General features: G+C 44.8%; 1 long non-coding RNA gene across 1 annotated transcript; it reads right to left on the bottom strand.

The window, feature by feature from the left end:
• Positions 1 to 3,069: 3,069 nt before the first annotated feature.
• Positions 3,070 to 23,163, bottom strand: LOC121823402 (uncharacterized). The gene is made up of 2 exons (XR_013045307.1): positions 22,832 to 23,163; positions 3,070 to 6,004 (listed from the first exon to the last, which is right to left on the bottom strand). It is a non-coding gene; the product is annotated as an uncharacterized LOC121823402 (long non-coding RNA).
• Positions 23,164 to 26,026: the final 2,863 nt, after the last annotated feature.

The following is a 26,026-nucleotide window of genomic DNA, read 5'->3' on the forward strand; positions in this document are numbered from 1 at the left end:
CTCCCTAAGCCGCTGCTGCTGTGCATCCCTACCATTATGAGCTAGGTCCTTGTGGTGGTTTGAAAGAAAATGACCCCCATAGGCCCATGGGGAGTGTCACTATTAGGAGGTGTGGCCTTGTTGGAATAAGTGTGGCCTTGTTGGAGGAAGTGTGTCACTGGGGGCAGGCTTTGAGGTCTCACAAGCTCAAGCCAGGCTAGTGGCCCACTGTCTTTTCCTGCTGCCTGTGGATCCAGAACTCTCAGCTACCTCTCCAGCACCATGTCTGCCTGCACACCACCATGCTTCATGCCATGGTGACAATGGACTAAACCTCTAAACTGTAAGCCAGCCCCATTTAAATGTTTTCCTTTGTAAGAGTTGCCGTGGTCATGGTGTCTCTTCCCAGCAATAGAAACCCTAAATAAGACAGCCCTCAAACTGTAAAAAAAAATGAACCCTACATTTTTTAATTTGCTTTTGTCAAGTGTGTGTGTGAGTGTGTGTGTGTGTGTGTGTGTGTGTGTGTGTGTGTGTGAGAGAGAGAGAGAGAGAGAGAGAGAGAGAGAGAGAGAGAGAGAGAGAGACGGTAATGAGAATAACACTCAAAACAACCTCCAAAAAGAAAGATTTCCACCCAGCCGTGTGGGTGGAAAAGTAATTTGTGACTGTTGTAATTTATATTTCTTTGCTTCCATTTTTCTCCCATTTTTTTGTCTAATCTATAAAGCTTTTAAAGATGTGGCAAGAAGCCAGGCAAGGTGGTGCACACCTGTAATCCTGACAGTTGGATGGTTAAGACAGGAACATTCAAGTATGAGGTCAGCTTGGGGTACAGAGGGAGATCCTGTCTCAAGGAAATTATATATATATATATATATATATATATAATTTATATATATGTATATGAGAAAATAAACCCATTGTCTTTTTTTCCCTGGTACCTTGTACCATACCTGACTTTGTTTAGCAGGTATCTTTGGGTTTCTATGGGAGGAAAGGATTTGTTTCATAACTGTCAGGTGATAACTTCATCACTGAGAGAAGTCAGGGCAGGAGCTCAAGGCAGGAACCTGGATGCAGCAACCTGGATGCAGGAACTGAGGCAGAGGTCATGGAGGAGTGCTGCTTCCTGCCCACAGTGAGCCGAACCTACCCGAACCTACCCATATGAATCATTAATCAAGAAAACGCACCATGGATTTTCCTACAGGCAAATATCATAGAGGGTTTCTTCTCAATTGAGAGTCGCTTTTCCCAAACGTCTCTCCCTTTAGTCAGCTTGACTGAAAACTAACCCACACAGCAGGCCTCCCCACAAGAGGTGTCCGCCACCAATTGCATAGGAAGAGAGGCCCTGGCCAAGCTGAGAAATGAGAGCTCTGTGTCCCAACTATTTCCTTCTCGCCCTGAAACCATGATCTTTCACAAGACATCCCCGTGTCATAAGCCCGAGGAAATAAATCTCCTATAGGCAAAGTTCACCCAGTGATGAAAAGGCTTTCCTAATGGAACGTGTTGGAAAGACGACAATCTGGAGAAATGAGACTGTGCAATTCGCCAGTTTCATGAAAAGCCCTTACAACAGTGAGAGGCCCTCCATTTCTGGACCAAAGATCACTCAGGAGCGTAATCTTCATCTGCGACAATGGTCTGCAGCTCTGTGATTCTGAATGGCTTTCTTCTGTGGTTGGAGGTTTCTTCTTGCTCTCTGTGTGCCTGGTGTGTGAAATGAGGATCTCTTCAGGCAAACTGCCTTGTTTTCATTATTGTCAATTTTGCCCTGAGGTTTGGCTAGGTCCATAGCAGTCGGGTTACAGGATGCTAGGGTGTTAGAAGATTCCAAATGCCTACGTAGTGGGGCTCTAAGAATGATAAAGTAACATTTTCTGACAGTTAATAAAGTGTTTCTGTTCTTTCCACAAGATAACATTATTATAACACACATGGTCATTTCTCTCTTTAAAGAGTAAGGAAAAGGGGGGTGGCTGGTGGTAGAATGCTTCATTCACAAGCATGAAGACCTGAGTTTGATATCCAGAACCGACGTCAAAATGCTGGGAATACTGGTGTGTACTCGCCATCCCATGTTGGGGAGGTGGAGACGAATCAGTGGACTCTGGGTTTGGAGAGAGGTCATCTCACAAAGGACATGGCCTGAGTTCTTTTTTTATTTACTTATTGAAATGTTTGAGAACTTTATACAGAAGTACTATATTTACATCATTTCCACCCTCTTCTTCTCTCTCTCTAACTCTTCCCATGTCCCTCCACTACTCCCTCTCAAATTCATAACCTACTCTTTAATTATTGTTTTATACACACACACACACACACACACACACACACACACACACACACACACAGCCTGCTGAGTCCTTTTAGTGTTTTTTGTACATGTATGTTTTTAGAGCTGACCACTTAGGAGTGAACCCTAAATAAACTCACTCCACCAGGGAGTCCTTCCCTGGAGAAGACTGAGTCTCTCTCTTAGTAGTTTCTTAATTGTAGCTCTTCATCTAGTGGTGGGACCTATGAGATGTCCCCCATCCACATTGGAATGTCAACTCTTATCGTCACTGTTTAGGTGACCTGTTTAGGTGACCATCATTTTGAGATTCATGGATACAGTTTCATTGTCATATACGGAAGACACTTTCCCACAGCAGACATGCTGATCCTCTGGCTTTTTACAATCTTTCCAGACCCTATTCCATGATATTCCCCGAGTCTTAGGAGTGGGGGGGGGGGCTGTATTGTAGATATATATCAATTTGGGGTGGGCATACCATAATCTATTTTCCCCTTAATTTTGATCAGTTGTGGTTTCTTATAATGGTTCTCTTCTGCTGCAAAACAACAACAAACTTCTTTCTTGAGAGGTGAGAGCTGTCCTTACCTGTGGGTATAAGTATTTAGAATACAATTACAAATCACACTGGTTTAAGACGGGCAAGGATAGTTGGTGAGGTTTACAGTACTGGTCGTGAATTCCCTTCTATAGAGTTGGTGTTATTTATTAAGCAGTGCTATGTTATTCATTAAGTGGCGCTTTTTACTGTGCAAGAAAAACCATGAGGTACAATGAAATCCGCTATAAGTGTTTATTAAGGGAAGGGAATAGGAAAGATGTGCTTAGGCCTATGAAATGATTGTGCAGGAAGAGAGGGGAGGAATAGGTGGAATCTGCTTTCATAGGTTTCCCCCTGCACATGCCCATATGGGCTTATGCAGCTACAACACGCATGCGCATGGATTATGTGATCACACAGTACACGGACTATGTAGGATGTGATGAATAAGCGTCTTGCCAACGCACACCGAGTCATGTAGCCGGGAGGAGTGGCTGGGAATTCTAAGAGTTGGTCTTAAGTCTGGTTGGAGAGTTGTTGGTTACCCTGGAGATGCGAGTGCCACTATTGCACCCTTGGGGGTGACCCATGGCCGCGCTTCCCAGGCTTCACAGCTGAGCAGGACTGTAGGTCGCTTTTCCCCCCGTTGGTAGCTTGCACGGCACCTTTGAATCCTATGAAAGCTAGTCTCCAGGGAGACTTGTAGGTCTGTTTCAGCTCAGTTTCTCCAAGTCTTATGGTGAATTCTTGAGGATGACTTCTGAGCTTGTCCTCTGGCATCCATATGCCACATGCATGCACGCACAGATTAACATGCACTCACATACAGGCTCACATGTGCATTTAAAAGAAGAAAGAAACAATCTTCCAATTCAGGGTGGCTATTGAAGACTGTCAAGGGATGGGGGCTTTTTGGAATTTAAGTGTTGAATAGGGCAGAGGAATCAGGACAAGAGCCTGGCGAAATTCAGAAGCCGAATTGGGATGGAATAGAAAAAATCTGGGATGATATTCAAACTGTAACAAAGTACCCATTTGTACCAAAACTATCATGTTCAGAGGGGTTCCCATTAAAGTTACCATCTTCCAAGGTCAGTGCATGGTCTCAGGGAAGGTCCTTCCTGTGTGTCCCTTACACAACTCAACAGGGACACCCCCTGCAAGAGACAGGACAGAACCTATGGCTAAGCACACAAGAACCTTAGACTGAATTGTACCCCCCCCCACTGGTACATCCCAGGGTAATACACCAGCTAGGCCATCCTTCCTCCAAAACATGCTCCACACACACACACCCCCATAGAGCCCTCAGTCTCCTCCCTCCCTTATCTGCTTCTCCACAGAGCAGGAAGAACTCTAGGAGCACTGGAAATGTGTTAGTACTTGAAAATTGTAAATGGTCTGCCCGAGGTTTCCAGAAGGTGGAGGAGTATCAGTTGGGATCAGAGAAGAATTTTGGTTGTGAGGTAGTAGTTACTGTATCATTATTTTTGTGGTGCTCGGGATCAAACCCAGGGCCCTGGGCATGTTAGGCAAGGGTTCTACCCCTGGGCCACATCCGCATCCCGGGAGCGGCGATAACGGCTAAAGCTGGTGGGGAACATATGTGGGCTAGCACACTTTTTACTGCCTCCTTTTTCTACACTTGAAAAATTGTCACCAGAAAATAAGTTCAGGGAGGTGGGGAGAAGGGAGAGAGGGAGAGAGGGAGAGAGAGAGGGAGGAAGGGAGGAGGGAGGGAGGGAGGGAGGGAGGGAGGAGGAAGGAAGGAAGAGAGGAGGAAGGAAGGAAGGAAGGGAGGGAGGAGGAAGGAAGGAAGGAAGGAAGGGAGGGAGGGAGGGAGGGAGGGAGGGAGGGAGGGAGGGAGGGAGGGAGGGAGGAGGAAGGAAGGAAGGGAGGAGGAAGGAAGGAAGGAAGGGAGGGAGGGAGGGAGGAAAAAAGGAAAGAAGGGAAGAAGGAAAGAAAGGAAAGAAGGGAGGAAGATTTTCTGGGAATCAAAGCAAGAGAAGCTAATTTTTTTCCTACAGAGCACTGATCTGCGTGGCACAGTACATGGCTTCGCTTTTGTCAATAATTATGCCAAACAGACCAAGCACCGTGACAGAGACTGGTCGAGAACTGGAATAAGTCCTTACTTATCAAGTGCCGTCTAAGAACCCACGTGTCTCAACGATTCAGACGCCAGTGAGCCAAGCACCTCCCTTAGAGAAAGCCTTCATCCATTAACTCAACAACACTGCCTAACGTTTATTTTCCTATGGGCTCATTTCCTTTATTCTAGCAAGACCACTTTCACTACCGGATGTGGACAATTAACTCCTCCTGCCTCATTAGCTGGAAGGGTTTGAAAAATGAGATCACAAAGACAGCATGTCCCTGGTGCCATCCCTCTACTTCCCGCACATCCCAGCGTGTATTTTGACAGAGGGATCTTCATAGTGCGAATAATCTTATGCAAACCTTGGCTAGTGCAGCCTCCTCGCTAGCTGGGAGTAACAGCTTCGAGGTAGAATCCGCGGTAGATGCCTGCCTCTCAAGTACAGGGCCCTAGGTTCAGTCTTCAGCATAATAACAAAAGTGGGAAGCATCCCTGCTCGGTAGCCACTGGATTGTTGGGAAATTCAACAGAGAACGATTCAGCAGTGAGGAAAGACAGAACATGTAAGTTCTTAGTGTTAATGATCACGTATGTATGAGGTTTTTGTTTGTTTGTTTTTAAGGTACATGGTTGTGATTCTGTTGAATAAACGGTAACTGTATTAGCCTGCTCTGGCAACTCTAGGGAGCCAGGGCTGGTTCTGAGAATCAGATAAGCCAAGAATGTTCCCTGCTGGGTGACAGTTTCTAATTTGGGACGAAGTCACGTAGCCTGTGGGACATTCAAGAACATGGCTATAGGAAAACATGATCCCTCAAATCTCATTTTAGAATTACACTTGTCGAAACCTGAACTGAAGGAAATTTGGCCAAGTCCATCCCGATCACAGAAGCGTCTGTCTTTTGGCCAAGCACCACTACTTCTGAGTGTTTTCCATTTTCCTATAAGCACACTTCCACACACGCAACGCCGCTGGCACCGTTCGTGACCACAACTGGAAATAGTCCAACTGCTTTGCCGTCCACAACTGACTGGGTCAAAAGGCACGGTCATGGGCATCGTGGGTGTCATATGGCTACAAAAGAAAAAAAAAATGATGAGGACCGTTTCTACAAACAGCATGACATGTCAAGAAAAAAAGTTAAGTGCTAAAAATCTTCCCCTGCAACCCTTTAAACAGCAAGATTCCCGTCAAGCACAGAAATCTTGCATTTTAAGAAAAGCAACATTTTAAAAAATTATTATTCAAGAAAAGAGAAGTCTTGGTGTCGTGGCTCACATCTGTAGTCCCAGAATTTCAGAGGCTAAGGCAGGAGGCTCAGACGTAGGAAGCCGCCTTGGGCTACAGAGTGAACTCAAGACCAGTGTGGACTGTCTGAGACCTTGCTGAAACACAGAAAGAGGCGGGGAGAGGGAGGGAGGTGGGGGAGGAAAAGGGGAGGGGGAAGACTCCGAATTAAACACATTTTCAGTTGAACAGGAAGAGGAATAAATTAAAGAGGGTTAGGGAGGTGGAGCGATGATGAACGTGGCGACGTAGGATCGTCCAGAGTTGACTTTCTAAGAGGCTGTAAGACCTTAGGGAAAGTAACGCGCACCCCCAGCTTCACAGAACGTCAGTGAAGCAGAGTGCTCGCCAGGCCATTGTCTGCGGTCCTTCTGGATCCTTAACTCTGTCTTATTTATGCTCTTCCTCCATATTTTTCTCTGGATACTTCATTTTTCCATCTTGAGACTTTCCCAGGCGCTATCCCTGGTGCTTTGCTTGGCCTTGGCTCCCCATGGTGCGGCGGCTCTCCATTTCACCGCTTCAAAGAGTTCTTTCATTAAGTTCTGGTTACTCTCTCAGAGGTAACGGTTCGCTCTTTCCTCCACCGTTTTCAGGATTCGGGCTGAATGTAGAAGCTCAGAACAGCGGTGACCATGTGCATCCTGTAGCTTCCGAGTCTACTGCGGGGAAATGGTCGGTTCTCATCAGGCTGTGTTGAGCGAATTTTTAAAAACGGCCTTTTTATTTGTCCATACTTTGACTTCTTGAGTGGAACAGGTGTCTCACGCATATCCTCCAAGGCCCATTTCTGACTTAGGCACCACTGTGTCTCGGGTTGGACGTTTTTTAGCCTTTGGCACCACCCCACCCCTCCACAACCACGTCTTGGGGTCACCGTAGGGCAGACATGGAGGCGATGAGTGGTTTCCAAGTCTGCATGTTTCAGAGTTTCAGATCCCGCAGGACACTTGCTTCTCTGTCTGCATCTAATTTTTGCACAGCCGATAATTATTTATAGCAGTTTATCTAACTGACATATAATTCTGCTGGGACTAAAGTGGCAGAATTGACAATAAGCTTGCCAATTATGCATTATTTTTGGGCCTTTCTGTACAAATCTATTTTCTAACAGACCAAAAATTATCTTCATTTAGACTCTCCTTTTTGTGATTTTTTTTTTCCCCCTCCATGTCTGCTTGTGAATTGAACTTGAAAGATCTCAGAAGGCTGAATTTAGCTGTAACCACTTTGGACCTAGTACACACTCAAGCACAAACTCTTCTCATCATTCATTTTTGCCAATAGTGCCACCCAAGCTAGGAATGAGTGCCAAGGAGAAGCCAGTGGAGGGATACATGTTAGGTTTTAAAATTGTTGAATTGGGCTTAGTAGATCAGTAGCAATTTCAAAAATGTTTTCCCAATCACTATTGTATTCAGTGTATTCACCTCTGGCCTTTGGCTGATGCCCAGATCTTTCAAGATGTCAAAGTGTGGTGGTATTGTGTTCCCCAAAATATTGTGTACTCTAATAAATTTATCTGGGGTCAGAGAACAGACAGCCACTAAATACAAAGGCTAGAAAATGGTGGCACTCACACCTTTAATCCTAGCATTCCAGAGATAGAAATCCCTCTGGATCTCTGTGAGTTAAAGGCCACACTGGAAATAGCCAAGCATGGTGACACACGCCTTTAATCCCAGAAAGCCAGCCTTTAATCCCAAGGAGTGGTGGTAGAAAGCAAAAAGATATATAAGGCGTGAGGACCAGAAACTAGAAGATTTGGCTGGTTAAGCATTCGGCTGGTAAAGCTTTCAGGCTTTGGAGCAACAAGTTCAGCTGAGATTCATTGGGATGAGGACACAGAAGCTTCCAGTCTGAGGAAACAGGACCAGCTGAGGAATTGGCAAGGTGAGATAGCTGTGGTTTGTTCTGTCTCTCTGATCTACCAGCATGGACCCCAATAACTGGCCTCGGGTTTGATTTTATTAATAAGAACTTTTAAGAATCCTGCTACATCAAAGGACCATGGAGCATGGAGGGCCAGCTGCAGCTGCAGACCAGAGATGCTTTATAACAGTGGTTTTCAATCTTCCTAATCAGAACAGTGGTTCTCAACCTTCCTAATGCTGGGACCCTTTAATACAGTTCCTCATGTTGTGGTGGCCCCAAACCACAAAATTATTTTCATTGCTATTTCATAACTGTAATTTTGCTACTGTTTTGAATCATAATGTAAATATCAGTCTTTGCTGATGGTCTTAGGCAACTCCTGTGAGAAGGTCATTGAACCCCAAAGGGGTGGTGATCCACAGGTGGAGAACCACTGTTCTAGAAATTTATTTGGGGGTCTGGAGAAATGGCTCAGTGGTTAAGAGCACTTGCTGCTCTTCCAGAGGATCAGAGCTGAGTTCCCAGACAACTCACAACTGCCTGTCATTCTAGCTCCATCTGACAAACTCTTCTGGCCTCAGCGGGGTGCCTGTATGCCCATGGCATGCACTCATACAGACACAAAGCTTTTGTAAAACAGAAGAAAGAAAACAAATTCATTTTGCTGGTGACAACCTAAGGACCTAGATAGGACAGTGACTTGCTTGTGGCAAGGACGAGGCTACGGCCATGCCCAAACGTTGCTGTGCTGTGCCCACTCAGGCTCCACACTGCTCTTCTGTGCTTCCTTACCAGGCTCACAACTTACCATATCTAGCCCGTTCATCTCCACATCCCATCTGTCAGCCCCTAGGCAAGATGAAGTCTGAGCTTTTCTATTTTCTACCCAAGGCGGGGTGCCCACCTGGTCAGGCTGAGTCTTCCACCTGTGCTAGGTCCCTGGGGCTGCTGAAACAGCGCTGTGAACTGTGGTCTTGGCCAACAGAATGTCTCCCTCTCTTGGAGGCTGGCATAGGTCACCCGCTGGTGGGGTGGTTTCTTCTGAGAACTCCGAGGGAGAACGTGTTCTTTGCCTCTTCCAGCTTCTAGTACCTCCAGGAATTCCTTGGCTGTGGTACCATCCGTCCAATCTCTGCCTCCATCTTTGTTCGCATGCCCAACTTCTCTATGTGCGTCTTTGCCTTGACTTCCCTCTGAACTGTGTCTGGCTCTGGCTCTAAATGTTCCCTTTTTATAAGGACATCAGCCATTGGAGAAGGGCCTATCTTAGTGACCCACTTTCAGCTTGACTATCTCCATAAAGGGCCTATTTTCACATAAAGTCACATTCAAGGGTCCTAGAGACTATGACTTCTTATCTTTTTGGGGTTGTACACAGTTCAAACCCAAGACACCATGGAAAGCATGTCCCTGGTCAGTTAAACTGCAGAACTACCACCTGATGGAGACACCCAGGCAAAGACAGACAGACAGCTGAGGGGAGTCTTTCTGCGCTCAGATAGGGTATGAACAAATAAACAGAGAAAAGCTTAAACTTAAAAGTGTTATTATTGAGCCAAGTGTTGTGGTCCATACCTTTAATCCCAGCAATCAGGAGGTAGAGGCAGATTCCCCGTGAGATCTACACAGCCAGGGCTACTTAGTGAGGTCCTTTTTCAAAAACTGGAAGTATTATTATTGTTGCAGTTCTTATGACTACTTTCAACATTCTCCTTGTTCACATTTCCGTCATCTACCCACTCATTCATTCATTCACTCGTTCATTCATAAATATGTTGTTAAATATGGTAGGCCTTGTTCTAAGGCAATCAATAAAACAGACACAAGTTCTGATCTTTGTTGTTCTGGTTTGCATATGGTTTAACTGTGTCATCTAAAGGCCAATGGGTCGGAAATGTGGTGCCTAATGCGGGGGGATCAGTTAGGATGTGGTGGGACCTTTAAGAGGTGGGGCATGGCTGGAGTTTGCTGTGTCTTGAAGCATTCCCACAGATGTTAAAGTAGCATGCTCTCCCAGTTTCTTGTCTCATCCTGTGATCTCTCCTTCTCACATAGGCTCCCATCATTCTGATGTTAGTCCCATGAGGTCTATAGCAGAGCAAAATGATGCCAACACCTTGTCCTTAAATGTGTGTCACTATGAACTATGAAAAGGCTACAGTATCAGAGATTTTTATTACAGTTATGGACAAATATACTCAATGGAGTTTATATTCGAGTTGCAAGAGACAGGCGTAAATTAAACACACAATGATGTTAGATGAACATCGTTAACGTGATGAAGAAAAATAAGCAAGAAAGGGCCAATGCCAGGAGAAACAGCGATGCATTGAGGGTTAAGTGAGAAGCAACACTCAGACGGTGGAGGCGATGTTAAAGACACAGGTCTAAGGAAACTAAAGCAGTATCCGGGGGAAGTGCATTCCAGACAGAAGGACAGAGACTACAAAGGCTGTGGAGTTACAGCGTGGCTCATGGTAACGAGGGGATGAATAAGGTTAGACGGGGAGGAGCCATGGGGGAGAGGCCGGGAGGAGAGGAAGCAGAAGAGAACAGAGAATCGAAGAGGCAGAGGAGACTGGAGGGAGGTTGGCCTTTCATTTAGATAGATCCGACCCCCCCCCCCCCCGGCCCCAGTGAAGGCCTTAGAATGGGGAGTGATTCAGTCTGGCTCAAATTTATGCCTCTGCCATAGACTAGAAGCAGGCAGTCATCTGGGGACCATAATGGTGACCTAAGTAGGATGTGACGAGGGCCTGAACCAGGGGGATGAGTGGAGTGGGTAGAAGGGCTTTCATTCTAGAATCTGGAACCATCACTTATATATGGGTAATTCTTCCCAGTGGACTCAGTGTGGTTTGGGAGGGGGGCCGGAAAGTCAAGACTAATTCTATGATTTTTTTTTTTTTTTTGAGTCTGAGCATGTAGAGCGATAGTTATCATCAATCTAGATATAAGAAAATGGGATTCAAGTCTCAGTTTGGGACAAGTGTGAGAGGCTCATGAGACACCCCCCACACACACACGGAAATAGAACATATGGTGTGCATTAGGCCTTCAAGGTCTGTATTTGTCAGGCCCACCCAACCACCCAGGATTATGCCTTCCCTTCCCAGTGCAAACCACGGCATTTTCCCTCCCTCTACCCGCTCACTCCTGCTTATAGGGCTGCACTGACATGTCCCTCTTCCCTGAAATGCCATCTCAACTTCCTGCATCCTATCTAAAGTCAAAAGCACCCACTGGCTTTGTGTGTTCATTCTGCAGACTCTGAGCCAGGCATCGCAGAAGCTGAGGTTTGGTGGGAGCCTCGGGGCTTCTCAGACCCCTTTCTCAGCCTCCTTCATGCACACAGTACTCCTTTGTGTGGTGATATATTCTGTACCCTATAAACTTGTCTGAGGAACAGAGGACAGAGCCAGCCACTAGATTAGCCATAGAGGTCAGACAGTGGTGGCACAGAACCTTAATCCTATCACTAGTGAGGCAGAGATCCATCTGGATCTCCATGAGTTCAAGGCCACACTGGAAACAGAGCCAGGTGTGGTGGCACACGCCTTTAATCCCAGTACTGGGAAGCATGCACACACTTAATACCAGGAAGTGATGTCTGGGCAGAAAGGTATATAAGGCATGAGGAAACAGGAATGCACTCTCTTTAGGCTGAGGATTTCATAGAGGTAAGAACTAGCGGCTGGGTGTTCTGCTTCTCTGATCTTTCAGCTTTCACCCTGATATCTGACTCCGGGCTTTTTAGTGTAAGACCATCTTAGATTCGAACAACACTTTTAACTTCAGTTGTGGACTCTGTCTGGGTGTCTGGTGCCTTCTTTTTGCTCTCCCGATCTGCAGCAGCGACTGTTATTGAACAGTCTGGTCTGAGTATCTGCTGTGATGAAGATGTAAGCGCTCTGCACCAAACGCCTACTTCCCATTCAGTAGGAACTCCTACTGGAGGAGAATGGGCAGTTCTGGCTCCTGTATTTCACCGACAGAACTGTGTCCTCGGGGCATATCATCAGACCTAGTTCAAGTCTCCTCCGTCTCTCTGGGGTCTCACCTCTCCCAGACTGGTAAAGAAACAGGCAGGGAGAGAGGAGGAGGGAAGGGCCCGGTGAGGACTGGCAGTGTTGGACTCTTGACTTTGATCTAATGCACCGTTGGCCTTTGATTCTTCTCTGGCTTCCCGCTCTACCCTCCTGAGCCCCGTTAATCATTAGTCTATTTCTAAGAAGGAGACTGAATTGTGTCATATAAACACTGTGAAAAAGAAAAACTATGCCCAGTTTAACGAAACAAGTTTATTTGAGCAAGAAATGGATTCTAGAACCAATCCAGCTGAAAATACAGTTTACCTCACCCCTACCCTCATTCTATCCTACCCTGTCATATACACGCATGCTGTGAGGATCTATTTTAATAACCAGAGAGACAAGAAAGGACAAGCAGATATTACCTGATGGGTGCTGTCTGATGTTTGTCTAATTGGGGCATAATTTGTCTAGGGTTAGCTGAGGGGTTAGCTGCTGTGACTGGCTGAGGCTCACTTACTTAGCTATAACAGTTACTCTTTGGTTAGGTTACAACCTACTCGTTCATCAGTTTTGCTATGGGGTTCCCTTAAGACCAATATATTGTTCAAATGCAGGGCTGGTGTGGGCCAATTCATCCCAACAGTAGCATGCACTTTGCTCTAAAGTTCATTTTGGCTTGAATTTTAACTCTATTACCTGCTTGACTATGCTGGACAAGCCACTTAATTTCAATCATTCTTATCCTGCTCGTTTCTACAATAAACACACTCAAGGTTTCTGTAACCGTACATAATATGTACTTATATTCATATTATGTATTTATATACATGTATCTATCTATTTATCTATCTTAGCTAGCACAGGACTAGACATAGAAATCCAGGGAATAAATGCCGTCTTCCCAGGGCATTCTGGGATTTATATGCTCCACTGTACTAGTTTCAGCATGGTATGGGCTCCTTGCTTTACCGGCCTTGGTCAATTCCTGAAGACAATATCCTTGGTACTCATAAGTGAGTTCAGCTTGAGAGATGTAGTCCACAGGGTTGGATGACTGGTATGCCCCGGAGGCAATTAGGGCCAAGGGTTCCTATGGGAGAGTCACAACGGAGCTCTGGGGATCCCATGTGAACCCCATTTAAGATTTGGTCTTGAGCTAATGGCCTCATTAACCATGGGATCAATACTTACTTCAGTCCTTGTTGCTTGAATACATATGCTCTTGAGTGTGTGTGTGTGTGTGTGTGTGTGTGTGTGTGTGTGTGTGTGTGTGTTCGCATCTGTGTGTGTATCTATCAAGGAGACATCTTGGTGAACTGCTATCTAAAAAGCAAAAGGAAAGAAAATACTGACCCTCTAACCAAGCAAGAACTACAACAAGAATTCATTGTCCTCAGTGGAGGTGAAGTAACGAGTCAGTGGAGGCAGAACAGGATAGACTTGGAGAAGGCAGACAGACAGAAGGATATTCTGTGAGAAAGTGTGGCCAGTATCCCAGCCTTTACATTGTCGGTTTGCATCCATTCCGATTTAAGAGTGGGTGCTTTGGGGCCTTCTCGGTTGCTTGCACCCAGTGTTTAGCCCTCTCTCCTGGCCTTTCCCTCTTTTCCTTCCTCGATCCTTTGTTCAAGGCCCCCTTACCCATGACCCGAGTCGTCTAGAATGGAATCTAGACGCTCTGTATTTCTCAACAATTCCTGTGACTGCTGCTGAGGTCCTTAATATCATAGGATGGGAATCCTATGTGCACCTTAGACTAGATCTTGTAAGTCTGTGCCTGTCCAGGGTAGATGTTAAAAAATATTCTTTGGCTAATCAGAATCTAATTACATTCTTCTTCAACTGAACAGAAAGAACCTTCTAAGGTTCACCTATTACAGCCTTGTTGGAGCATACAATCAACTCAATAAATACTTGTTAAATGAATGAATATACCCATGAAGTAATTAACCAACCACAAGGCATAGAAGACCTTCTTACCGAATACGTTATTGCCATTCAGATCTCAATGTGTTCCCCCCCAAAGGCACATGGGTTGAAGGCTTGCTTCCCCATGCATCGATGTCCAAAGCAGAGCTTGGTTTGCAGAGGTAGATGGCTGGGGACATCCTGGCACACACTCTTCTTTGACTCTCTCTGTCGCACTGGTTTTTACATGTACGTTTGTTTCTATAGACTTAGTAATAGCAAGTGTCCACCACTTTGGAGCCTCGCTTTGTTTGCATTTAACTCAATCTGACGTGGTTGTCACATAAATTGGCCCCATGCTGAAGCATAATATCTAAAGAAGGCTTAGTCACGGTGTCCCTCCATCTTACTGTTTCCGGCTTTGTTTTCATTCCTCCCAAAAGTTTAACTAACTGCGAAGGTATTACTACTTTTAAACCTGTTCTCCGTGGTGTCTAATACACGGCTAGGGGTGAAGTTTGTTATTACGGTTACATGGGCACTCTTTTGCTTTTTGTTTATCATTCATTCAGTTGGCATCTCTTATTTGGTTTTACTTAACCTTTCCATATGTGTGTGTCTGATATATTAGTCGCTTTCTCATTGCTGTGATTAGAACACCCAACAGAAGCACCTTCAAAGATTTAAACGGGCCCGCCATTGTGGGGAGTGTGAGTCCACCACGGCAGGGAAGGCATAGTGGCTTGTTGCATAGTTGTTACATCTCAACAGCAGAAAGAAAGCAGGGAGTCTAGTAGAGGTGGCTTCGGGGTATAACCCTCAAGGCTAGCTCCCCAGGAACCCACTTCCTCAGGTTAACCCCTCCTGAAGATTCCACAGCCTCCCCAAACAGCACTCCTACCTGAAGACCAAGGGTTCAAACTCATGAGCTTAGCGGTTCAAACCGTAACATCTGATCAACACACTATCTCCACTTCACACCTGTTCTTGAGTTAAATCTCTATCCATGTCAGAGAACAAAGACCTGCTATTTTCCTTCTAAGTAACAGATAGCCATCAACTCTAAAGAAATAGTCATTCAGCCAGCTATGAATGAACTTACCATCTTTTCTGTTTGTTTGTTTGTTTGTTTGTTTTTCAAGACAGGGCTTCTATGTGTAGCCCTGGATGTCCTAAAACTCACTCTGTAGACCAGGCTAGCCTTGAACTCAGAAATCTGCCTGCCTCTCCCTCTGCCTTCCAAGTGCTGGGATTAAAGGCGTGCACCACCACCACCTGGCTCAACATCATTCTTAACAGCATGTTCATTTTCTTCTACAAAGAGATCCCAGACAGCTCTGAAATATGCTGTGTTCTATGGAGAAAAGTATGCCGTTTGAAATGGTTTGGTCCCAATAATTTTGTTTTTGGCCAGTGAGGAAACAGCTAGCTTCTCTGTTCTGCTCTGAGAGAATGAATGTGAGGGCAGACACAAAAGGAATGTGTTAGTTGGCTTTCAGTTACTACAGTGAAATACCTAAGATAATTAACTTATAAAGAACAAAGCTTTATTTTGGTTCATAGTATTGGAGGTCAGTGGTCTGCTGGCCTTAATGCTCCTGCGTCACTGCTGCTGCAGGGCACAGTGGAACAAAACCATTGACCGCATCGCTAGGGAATGAGAGGCAGGAAGAAGAAGGGCCAGGATCCACCTACTCTGCTTCCAGCAAACTAAAGGCCTTTCACTAAGTCCCATTTCCTAGAGATTTCCCTAGATCCCAGCAGCACCATTGGATAATATGCCTTTAATGTATGAGCCTCTAGATAACATTCAGTTCTAAATCATAAAAGTGAGTTATTAACAGAAGGGTCAGGCACCACGCGCTTAAGAGACATGTCAGATCAAGTAGGGCATACATGCTCAGCTAAGAACGTCTCAATATCAAAGCAAGAAAGAAGGAATGATGGACGTAAATTGTAGGAGGATGATTGTCTACGATTCCTTCAGAGTGCATACAAAGGATGTGATTCTACATAATTCGTATCTTCCTTTGGGATTATAGAGTCATTTTTCTCATCGTTAGGGTTGGACACCTGACAAGAACGTGTCTGAAGAAAGGATTAATTTTGGCTCTCAGGTCAAGAGGGAAGAGTCCATTTGGCAAGGAGATCTTGGTGGCAGGATTGTGAGGCAGCTGGTCACATTACATCTGCAGGCCGAAGGGAGAGGAGATGAGCACTGGAGCTCAGTAAGACCTCTTTAGAAGTATCTCCAAGATATGGCCAGCTGTGTATGTCCTTGGCAATTCCAAACCCAGTCGAACCGACGATGAAGATTCACAGGGATGTATAATTGGAGGTGTTACATGAAAACTGTGTCTCCTACTGGAACCACGGCATTGAGCCCATGTCTGACCCTGCCTTTAACATTGTTTCTCCTCTACTCCACACTGGACAGAAGTCCTCATCTTCCTTTTTCTGCCTCCTAAGAATACGTAGCAATTGCCTCACTAACTGTATTGCACATTTCACTCTGTCCCTTTTTGAAAGAATGGCTTATGTTTTATATATATAATGTTCACTTTCCATGGCTTATGAAAGCATTAAGCTCAGCCATTAAAGACTGTCTCAGAGGGCTGTAACTCCCCTTTGCTTCAGTTATCTGATGCACTATTGCCACATGTGGGTAAATACAACTGTTCTTTCCAAATAGTGAGAGCCAACGGGACCCTTACCCCACTATTCTCCCTTTCATACAAGGTACAAGGGTTAAAAGCCTCCAGCTTTGCAGAGTGTCCACCAGATAAATATTTAATGGAAAAGAGCACTGGGTTAAAAGTCAATGCACAAGTTTGCCTGGTCAGCAGCCTTCACCTCTGTCCCCTTCCCCCTTCCCTTCAGCATCCCAAACCTGCAGACTCAATCCAGTCTGGCCTCCTGGAGCCTTGAAAATCTAACCAGATATTCTGATAACTTTTCTGGCCTCTGCCTTGTTTGGCTTCGCCACCACCCTGCAATGAACACACCTTGGTCATGACCATCGCATTCCAGCTCCATTTCTTAAACTTGAATCTGCATATTTATCATTGCCAACCCTTGGTCCTGGTGACTCTGAGTTTTTCACTTTGTAGTATGAGCCACCTTCCCAGGGACAAGAAACCTGTTCCTGATAATGGAGTCCACTACTTCGGGCCGGGTACCAAACACTTAAGGCAAGTATTTCTTGGGACTCATTTTCAACATGGCACTCCAGGCAGTCAGAATTAACAGATCACGAACTACAACTTACAGCCGTCATTCCCCAGAGCAAATCGCACTGTGGAACTATTGCCCACAGATATCCTACTAGCAACTCTCATGAGAACCACACCAAAAACAGCTTAGAAGGGGCAAGGCGGCCATCAAAAAAAAGATACTTCCAGTGGCTCTGTGAGTTCAAGGCCACACTGGGAACGGAGCTGGGCAGTGGTGGCACACGCCTTTAATCCTAGCACTAATTAACCATAGAGGTCTGGAGGTCTGTACTGACAGACAGGAAGTGATGTAGCTGGGTGGAGAGAGGAAGTAAGATGTCAGGGCACAGAAAGGTAGATAGGCTTGAGGATACAGGAAGTAGCTCTCTCTTTGACTGAGGATTACTAGCAGTAAGAATGTGGCTGGCTTCTTTCTGCTTCTCTGATCGCTCAGTTTTCACCCCAATATCTGGCTCCAGGTTTTTTATTAATCAGACTGTTTAGCCATTCGTCTTTCAGGGGGTCTGCTTCCATTCACCCCAGCACCCCCCCTCGCCCCCGCCTCCTTGGTGCTGTGACTTCAGGTGTCTGTCACCACACCTGACTCAATAAACTCTTTGACTGACTTCCCTCTTTATACGTGGATTATATATAGTTTAGTTTACAGACCAATAAAGGGTATAATTTTCTGCCTGTAAAAACTAACCAAGTAGGGGCTAGAGAGACGGTTTATTTGGTCAAATGCTTACTGTGCGATGATGAGGACCTGATTCCAGATCTCCAACACCCACATTTTACCATGCCTGGTTAAAAAACAAACAAACAAACAAACAAAAAAAAAACAGGCATGATGGCATTGATGGCATGTGCCTCTAGTCCCAGCATTGGGGAGAGGGAGACTGGAGGATTTCTGAAGCTCACTGGCTAGTCAGTCTAGCTGAATCAATGGACTCCAGTTTTGATGAGAGACCCTACCCCAACAAACAAGATGGCGGGCTGGTGAAGAAGGGTGTTTGAACGAGAAATGCCCCCCATAGGGCTGCATATTTGAACTTCATTCCCAGTTGGTGGAAGCATTTGGGGGAGCTTAGGGGGTACAGCCTTGCTGGAGGAAGTCTGTCCCACCAGAGATGATATAACCTCGCCCTATTTCCGGTTTGCTCTCTCTGCTTCCTGCTTGTGGCGGAGACCTGGTCTCTCAGCTTCTTGAGGCAGCCACCATGCCTTCGGCTTGCTGCCGTGCCCACCCACCATGATAGACTCTCATCCCTCCGAAACTGTAAGTCAAGATAAACCCTCTCTTCCACAAATGTCTTTTGTTCATGGTGTTTTTATCCCAGCAGCAGAGAAGTAACAAATACAACACCAAATATTGACCTCTGGCCTCCCACACATGTACCCACACATACACACACATACATGAACTTGTGCACCTACCTGTACCACACACACACATGCAAAACTAACAAAGTACGTTTTCTCATAAGTATGTATTTCAGACACTTTGACTGACGTTTCATGTTCAGCCTCGGCTCTCCGGGTTTCAAAAGCTAAGTTTACTTTTAAAAATCAACAAATGGGAAGTCCTGCACATGTTCCCTAGGGAGGGGCTGGGAATGGTGAGAGCAGGCTTCCCTTCTCAGGCACTTGGTAGGTCCTGGTGCGTGTCTTGCAATAGTGTGACATTCACCAGAAAGAACACATTCTGTCAGGCACACTAGTTGTAAGATTCAGACGGAGTGAGTATTATTCTTATTTTTTTCAAATGAGGAAGTTAAAGTTTGATGAGGTTAAAGGACTTCTTCAAGAGCCTAGGATTTGTTTTGATGGAAACAGAATACAGTCTCTGATGTGTTCTCCGGCTCATATGGAGACTGTGTGACTTTAGTGGTTCTGCCTTGACATGGCTGTGACCCATTCTGCTCTCCATCTGTCTTAGTTGGGTTTCCATCGCTGTGAAGAGACACCGTAACCATGGCAACTCTTACAGAGCGTTTCATTGGGTGGCTCACTTACAGTAAAGAGGTTCAGTCCATTATCATCATGGTGGGACATGGCAGCATGCAGGCAGACATGCTGGAGAAGTAGCTGAGAGTCTTACATCTTGCAGGCAACAGGAAGTGGGCTGAGACACTGGGAGTAGCTTGAGCATAGGAGACCTCAAAGCCCACCCCCATAGTGACATATTTCCTCCCATAAGGCCACACCTACTCCAGCAAGACCACACCTCCTATTAGTGCCACTCCCTTTGTGGGCCATTTTCTTTCAAACCACCACACCATCTCTACGGGAAATATTTGCACACTATAGTACTATATTGAACACTAGTGCATTAGACCAACAACCAATCCCAAACTTAAATGTGGCCTCAACTATGTGATGCCCCAGGAAAATGGGTAGGAGACCACAGCCATAGACTATACAGGAGAAAGAGAGAGGTTCCCATGCCCCACAATGTCAGAGCATGTCAATACAGACAAGAAGGAGTCAGACTAGATACTCTAAAGTGGAACCAAAGCCCACGCCGGCAGACCGTTTGGCCGCCTGCCAGCTCACGTTCGCGGATCAGACAGTTTTCCTTCCCGCCACTCGCTGTTGAGTGACGTGAACAAATCAGTGATGCTCTCCGCCCCTCTTGCTCCTCGTCTACACAAAAGGGATACAAGAAAATTCACATGTGCCTAATTGTGGGGGTGAACAAAGACAGCACACACTGTAAACTATACACTTCTAGCAGAACTCACAGTTATTATTTTTAGGCCACTGGGCATGGGATATAAAAATAACAGATGGTTTCCTTTTCCCCCTGAACTGATTACAGTCTGGGAAGGGATGCACATTATCGCCATATGAAAATGTTTCAAAGGTAACTGCATTCTTGAAGAACTATCGCACTTGAAAGTCTATTAACCCTTAATCTTCCTATACATAGCCTCTTGGGACAAGGAGGAGATGGGCTCTTGGCTGCATATATCTATACTCCAAGTAGCTTTTTTTTGTTAGTGGTGCTTTAAAAAAATGTCTTTGTACTATCTTTTTAAATTTTCTTTCTATCTATCATCTATCTATCTATCTATCTATCTATCTATCTATCTATCTATCTATCTATCATCTATCTACCTACCTACCTACCTACCTATCTATCAAGTATGGGGGGCAATTGGTTCTTTCTTTCCATCTTGTGGGTCCTGGGGATTGAACTCAGGTTATCAGGCTTTGTGGCAGACACCTTTACCTACTGAGCCATTTTGCCAGCCCCGAACTATCCTTTCTGTTTGTTTTGTTTTTTTAAGTTTATTTAATGCATATGAGTGGTTTTTTTTTTTTGATTTTTTTTTTTTTTTGGTTTTTCGAGACAGTGTTTCTCTGTGTAGCTTTGCGCCTTTCCTAGAGCTCACTTGGTAGCTCAGGCTGGCCTCGAACTCACAGAGATCTACCTGGCTCTGCCTCCCGAGTGCTGGGATTAAAGGCGTGCGCCACCACCGCCCGGCATGAGTGTTTTTTTAATGAAGAATTTTTCTATTCATTTTACATACCAACCACAGATCCCCCCCCTCCTCCCTCCTCCCGGTATGAGTGTTTTGTCTACACCTGTGTATGCATGTGTTCTATGTTGCCCGGTGCCCACAGAAGTAAGAAGTAGGCCTTGGTCTCCTGAAACGGGAGTTTCTGGTGGTTATAAATCACTATGTGGGTGCTGGGAACTGGATTAAGATCTTCTGCAAGAACAACTAATGCTCTTAACCAACAAACCATCTTCCCAGGCCCCCTGCACCATCCTTTCTTAGCATGAGTTTCTCTCCCAAGTCAACCGCACTGTAGATGGATGATGAGCAGTACTGGCCTTCCTTGATTGACACTTCCCAATCATTACATAGTCATGCATAGGACATTTCCAGAATGACTGATTTATAAAGGCTTAGCCACTTCTGTCACAGGATTAGAAAGATGATAAATTATTAAGAGCAATAATTTTTTTAACAACCCTCTACCAAAACCACTCATGAAATTCTCTGCCCCTGGCTCATGATATGTTTCACTCCCTAAGCCCGAGCAGCTCGTCACCACACTGTGGGGACAGTCACAGGACAAGGGACTAAGTGGTCAACTTGGCTCTGCCATGCCACTCTGGAGACATCATGCCAATTTGCAGGAAGTTCCACTATTTCTAATGCTGTTCTTTTAGAGATGCTTTCTTACTACTTAAAAAAAAAAGCATTCTTTAAAATAATCATAATTCAAATTAGCATGGAATTTCAAGCCGTCATTCAAATGATCTCCAAATCTTCAGAGTAAAAGTAGGAAGCACTGACAGGGTGAGCTGCTAACTGAGGAATAGTTTTTGAAGGATGAACATTTTGTTTTGAATATGTTGAATAAAAATACATTTTGAATACGCTCGAATGGAAAGCAATTTGAGATATGTTGAAGAGAAGATGTATCCTAATTACTATAATACGCCAATTCAAGGATACCACTGGAAATTGCTCAATTTCAGAATCAATAGTTCTGATTGCTGCGCTTTTGAAAGGATCTCAGAGCCGCTCTGTTTTGAAAGCTCTGGCACAGCCGTTCTTTGGGGTTGAGTCTAAGGACCAGGGGGTAGGGAACAAAGCCACTCTCCAGGGGTAAAGCTTTGTGCCTGAAGTTCCTGACCTTTCTGGGACTTAAACCGGCTATCTTTGAGCTCAGTGCATAGATTAGATGGTATTTCTCTGTAGCTAAGAGTAATCAACAATATTTGCCTAAAGGGAGCCTAGTCTGAGACTTCCATGGTTGGTTGCCAAAAGCTACATCAGATCTCTTTTGGTGTGTGTTTGAATAAGGGAATAGATGGTAAGGTTGCCTAGCTTGACACAAAGCATGTTTTTGTCCTGAATGAGTAGTTAAAATTTCTGACTTTAAAACAGAGACTGAATTCCTTCTCCTCTTGAATTAGCACACCAACCAGTAAATCAACAAATATTTATTGAGATCCTGCAATGGAACCTTGGACTTCCTTGTTTAATAACACTTGGCAGATTCTCTAGTGTCCCGGTAAAGAAAACATTTCCTCTACCAAATCATGTTTTAAAAACGTGTTTATTTTTCCATTTCATCTTTGTACTTCATAAAGTTCCCCTCTGATCTTTTTCCCCCCATGGAAGGACACTACCAATCTGATGCTCTAAATTCAGTTAAAACAAAACAAAGCATAGCTTCGAAAGGTCACTTTGAACCCTGAATTGGGGTGGGGGAGAGGGGTGCACACAGGTGTGTCATCTAATGCTACTTAACCATTGGTCCACAGAGTTTCACTGGGGAACCACGGTTGGAGAACACAGTCTAGGTGGTGGAGCTGGATCAAGAAACACTGAGCCTCTGCCTACCTCCCTGTCCTGTCTTAGATGTACGGAAGCTTCCATGACATTCTGTAGCTCTGAGGATTGTGATAGTAAACAGCCCTCGGTGCAATTCTAAGTAGATTTTGAACACATCTGTAGCATGAAACTTAAAAGTTCTTATTAATAAAATCAAACCTGAGGCCAGTTATTGAGGTCAATGCTGGTAGATCAGAGAGACAGAACAAGCCACAACTATCTCACCTTGCCAGTTCCTCAGCTGGTCTTGTTTCCTCAGACTGGAAGCTTCTGTGTCCTCATCCCAATGGCTCTCAGCTGAACTGCTGCTTAAAAGCCTGAATGCTTAACCAGCCAAATGCTTAACCAGCCAAAATCATCTAGTTTCTGGTCCTCACGCCTTATATATCTTTCTGTTTTCTACCACCACTCCCTAGGATTAAAGGCTGGCTTTCTGGGATTAAAGGCATGTGTCACCATGCTTGGCTTTTTCCAATGTGGCCTTGAACTCACAGAGATCCAGAGGGATTTCTATCTCTGGAATGCTAGGATTAAAGGTGTGTGCTATCACTGCCTAACTAGTGGTTTTTCTGTTCTCTGACCCTAGATAAGTTTATTAAGGTACACAATATTTTGGGGAACACAATACCACCACACACATCCACTGTAACTTTTTCTTAGATTGCTACTCTCTAAGGCTATATTAGATCTCAAGTTCTTTCACAGCAAAAGTTACCAACAGCGAGAAAGATATCACACGCTTTCTCTCATACGCAGCATCTGGATTTAACTACATACATGAAAGCAGATGAGGGATTATGAGAACTGGGGGCGGGGGAGGGAGGAGGAACGATTAGGTAAGAGGGGGTGAACATGAATGAGCAAAGTACAACAATATGTATGAATGAAATGCCATAATGAAACCCACTATTTTATATGCACCCTTAAAAACATGTCCGGAAACAGAGATGTAGGTCAGTGGAAGAGTGCTTGCTAGAGAGGGCAAGGCCTTGAGTTTGATTCCCAGCAGTGCAAAAAACAATTAAAAAAAAAAACAAAAAACGACTTCTTTTATATCATGGGAGTTCCACTTTGACAGATTCAACCAGGTATATCTTGGGTAAAATTGTACATCTACCAAATATATACATACTTTCTTGTCTTTATTCTCTAAATAATAGGAGGTAATGGTTATTTACAATAGCATATACACTGTATTGGATAGTATATGTAATCTATAGATTATTTGATATATCCAGAAAGACTGCACAGATCATAACTAGGTATTATTTTAGGCATATACATAGGTACGCTATTTCATATGAAAGACACAGCATCATAGGAAATCCTGGAAAACATCTTTCATGAAAGCAAGGGCATCCTCACTCAGTCATAATAAAAACAGACCCAGATCCATTCTATTTGTGAACTATTCAATTACTGTCCCTTCAATAAAGACTCACTGTATGCACGTCTCTATGCTGGGGTCTCTTGGAGATTGTGATTTTTAAATGGAGGTGTGCCAAAGGAATTTGTATCTAATAAAAAATAGAAGACTGTGGATCCAAAGAAGTCTTGAGTGAATGTGTAGAGAGCAGATGAAGTCTTGAGTGAATGTGTGGAGAACAGAAGAAGTCTTGAGTGAATGTGTGGAGAGCAGAAGAAGTCTTGAGTGAATGTGTAGAGAGCAGAAGAAGTCTTGAGTGAATGTGTGGAGAGCAGATGAAGTCTTGAGTGAATGTGTGGAGAGCAGATGAAGTCTTGAGTGAATGTGTGGAGAACAGAAGAAGTCTTGAGTGAATGTGTGGAGAGCAGAAGAAGTCTTGAGTGAATGTGTAGAGAGCAGAAGAAGTCTTGAGTGAATGTGTGGAGAGCAGAAGAAGTCTTGAGTGAATGTGTGGAGAGCAGATGAAGTCTTGAGTGAATGTGTGGAGAACAGAAGAAGTCTTGAGTGAATGTGTGGAGAGCAGATGAAGTCTTGAGTGAATGTGTGGAGAGCAGATGAAGTCTTGAGTGAATGTGTGGAGAGCAGAAGAAGTCTTGAGTGAATGTGTGGAGAGCAGAAGAAGTCTTGAGTGAATGTGTGGAGAGCAGAAGAAGTCTTGAGTGAATGTGTGGAGAGCAGAAGAAGTCTTGAGTGAATGTGTAGAGAACAGAAGAAGTCTTGAGTGAATGTGTGGAGAGCAGATGAAGTCTTGAGTGAATGTGTGGAGAGCAGATGAAGTCTTGAGTGAATGTGTGGAGCAGATGAAGACCTGAGTGAATGTGTAGAGAGCAGAGGAAGTCTCGAGTGACAGTGTATTGTTGACATGGGCACAGCAGTGTCAAGAATCTGAGTGTCAGAACACCTCCACTGTGTTTACAAATGATTGACCAATGTATGCAAAAACTGGGAACTGTGGCTTTTTGCTCCTAGACGTTTACAGTCTGCTGGCCTACTGAGACCTACAAAGACCTACAGAGAATGGCTAACCCCCCACTCCCACCATGCTCTACTTAAACACACTGAGGCTCTGAGTTGCTGAGGTAGGAGGTGGTGCCATTGTATAAGAGTATACACAGCCCACATGACCACAACTTTTCTGTCTGTGTGTCTTTCTTCATTCCCTCATTGCCATAGTCAGGTTTCCAGACTCAAGCCATACAAATCTTGGCAGAAGACCCAAACCTGTGAAAACAATAACAACCAACTTGTGTTATAATAAACTCTGCTCCCTTCCCAAGGTGTATGAGTCAAGGTGGGCTGACTGCTGAAACACACAGTCTCCAGAACGTGTATGTAGGCTCCTGAAGGATGGGTGTGAAGGGTCCTGCCCGGTGGTGAGTCAGGCCTCAGCTCTTCCATCTCTTAGCTCTCATCCTCACCAGTCAGTTTCCCAGGCGATTGTGATTTTTCCCAGATTAAGCTGCTGGCTCTGTTGGAGAACTTCACGAGGGAGGCAGGTCAACTCTCGCTATCTCTCAGGTAGAATTTAGCCATATTGGCCATACCTCCCTTCAAAGGAGAAGGCGGTGTTCTGGGTGTCAGAGGGAATGGGATATCAGCTCAGCAGCATGCTGTTTGATCCCCAGCATCATACAAACAAACAGAACGGCAAAGCGGGACAGAATATTGAAAAAACATCTGTTGTTTCTCAGTGAAAACTGTTAGGGCTGGAAAAATGGCTCCGCAGATAAGAGCACTGACTACTCTTCTAGAAGACCCGGGTTCTATTCTCAGCACCCACACAGCAGCTCACTGCAACCTATAACTCCAGTCCTTGGGGATCTGACCCCCTATCCTGGCCTCCACCAACACCAAGCATGCACACGGTACACATTTGTAGGCAAAACACCCATGCACACAAAATTTTAAATATATATATATGAATGTTCTAACAGTCTCTTCTAGGTAGAGGTTGGCCTGGCCCCCCGGGACCTCTCCTGAAGGTCATTCCCAGT

The sequence above is a fragment of the Peromyscus maniculatus genome, chromosome 17 (assembly GCF_049852395.1).
Source record: "Peromyscus maniculatus bairdii isolate BWxNUB_F1_BW_parent chromosome 17, HU_Pman_BW_mat_3.1, whole genome shotgun sequence".
NCBI lineage: Eukaryota > Metazoa > Chordata > Mammalia > Rodentia > Cricetidae > Peromyscus > Peromyscus maniculatus.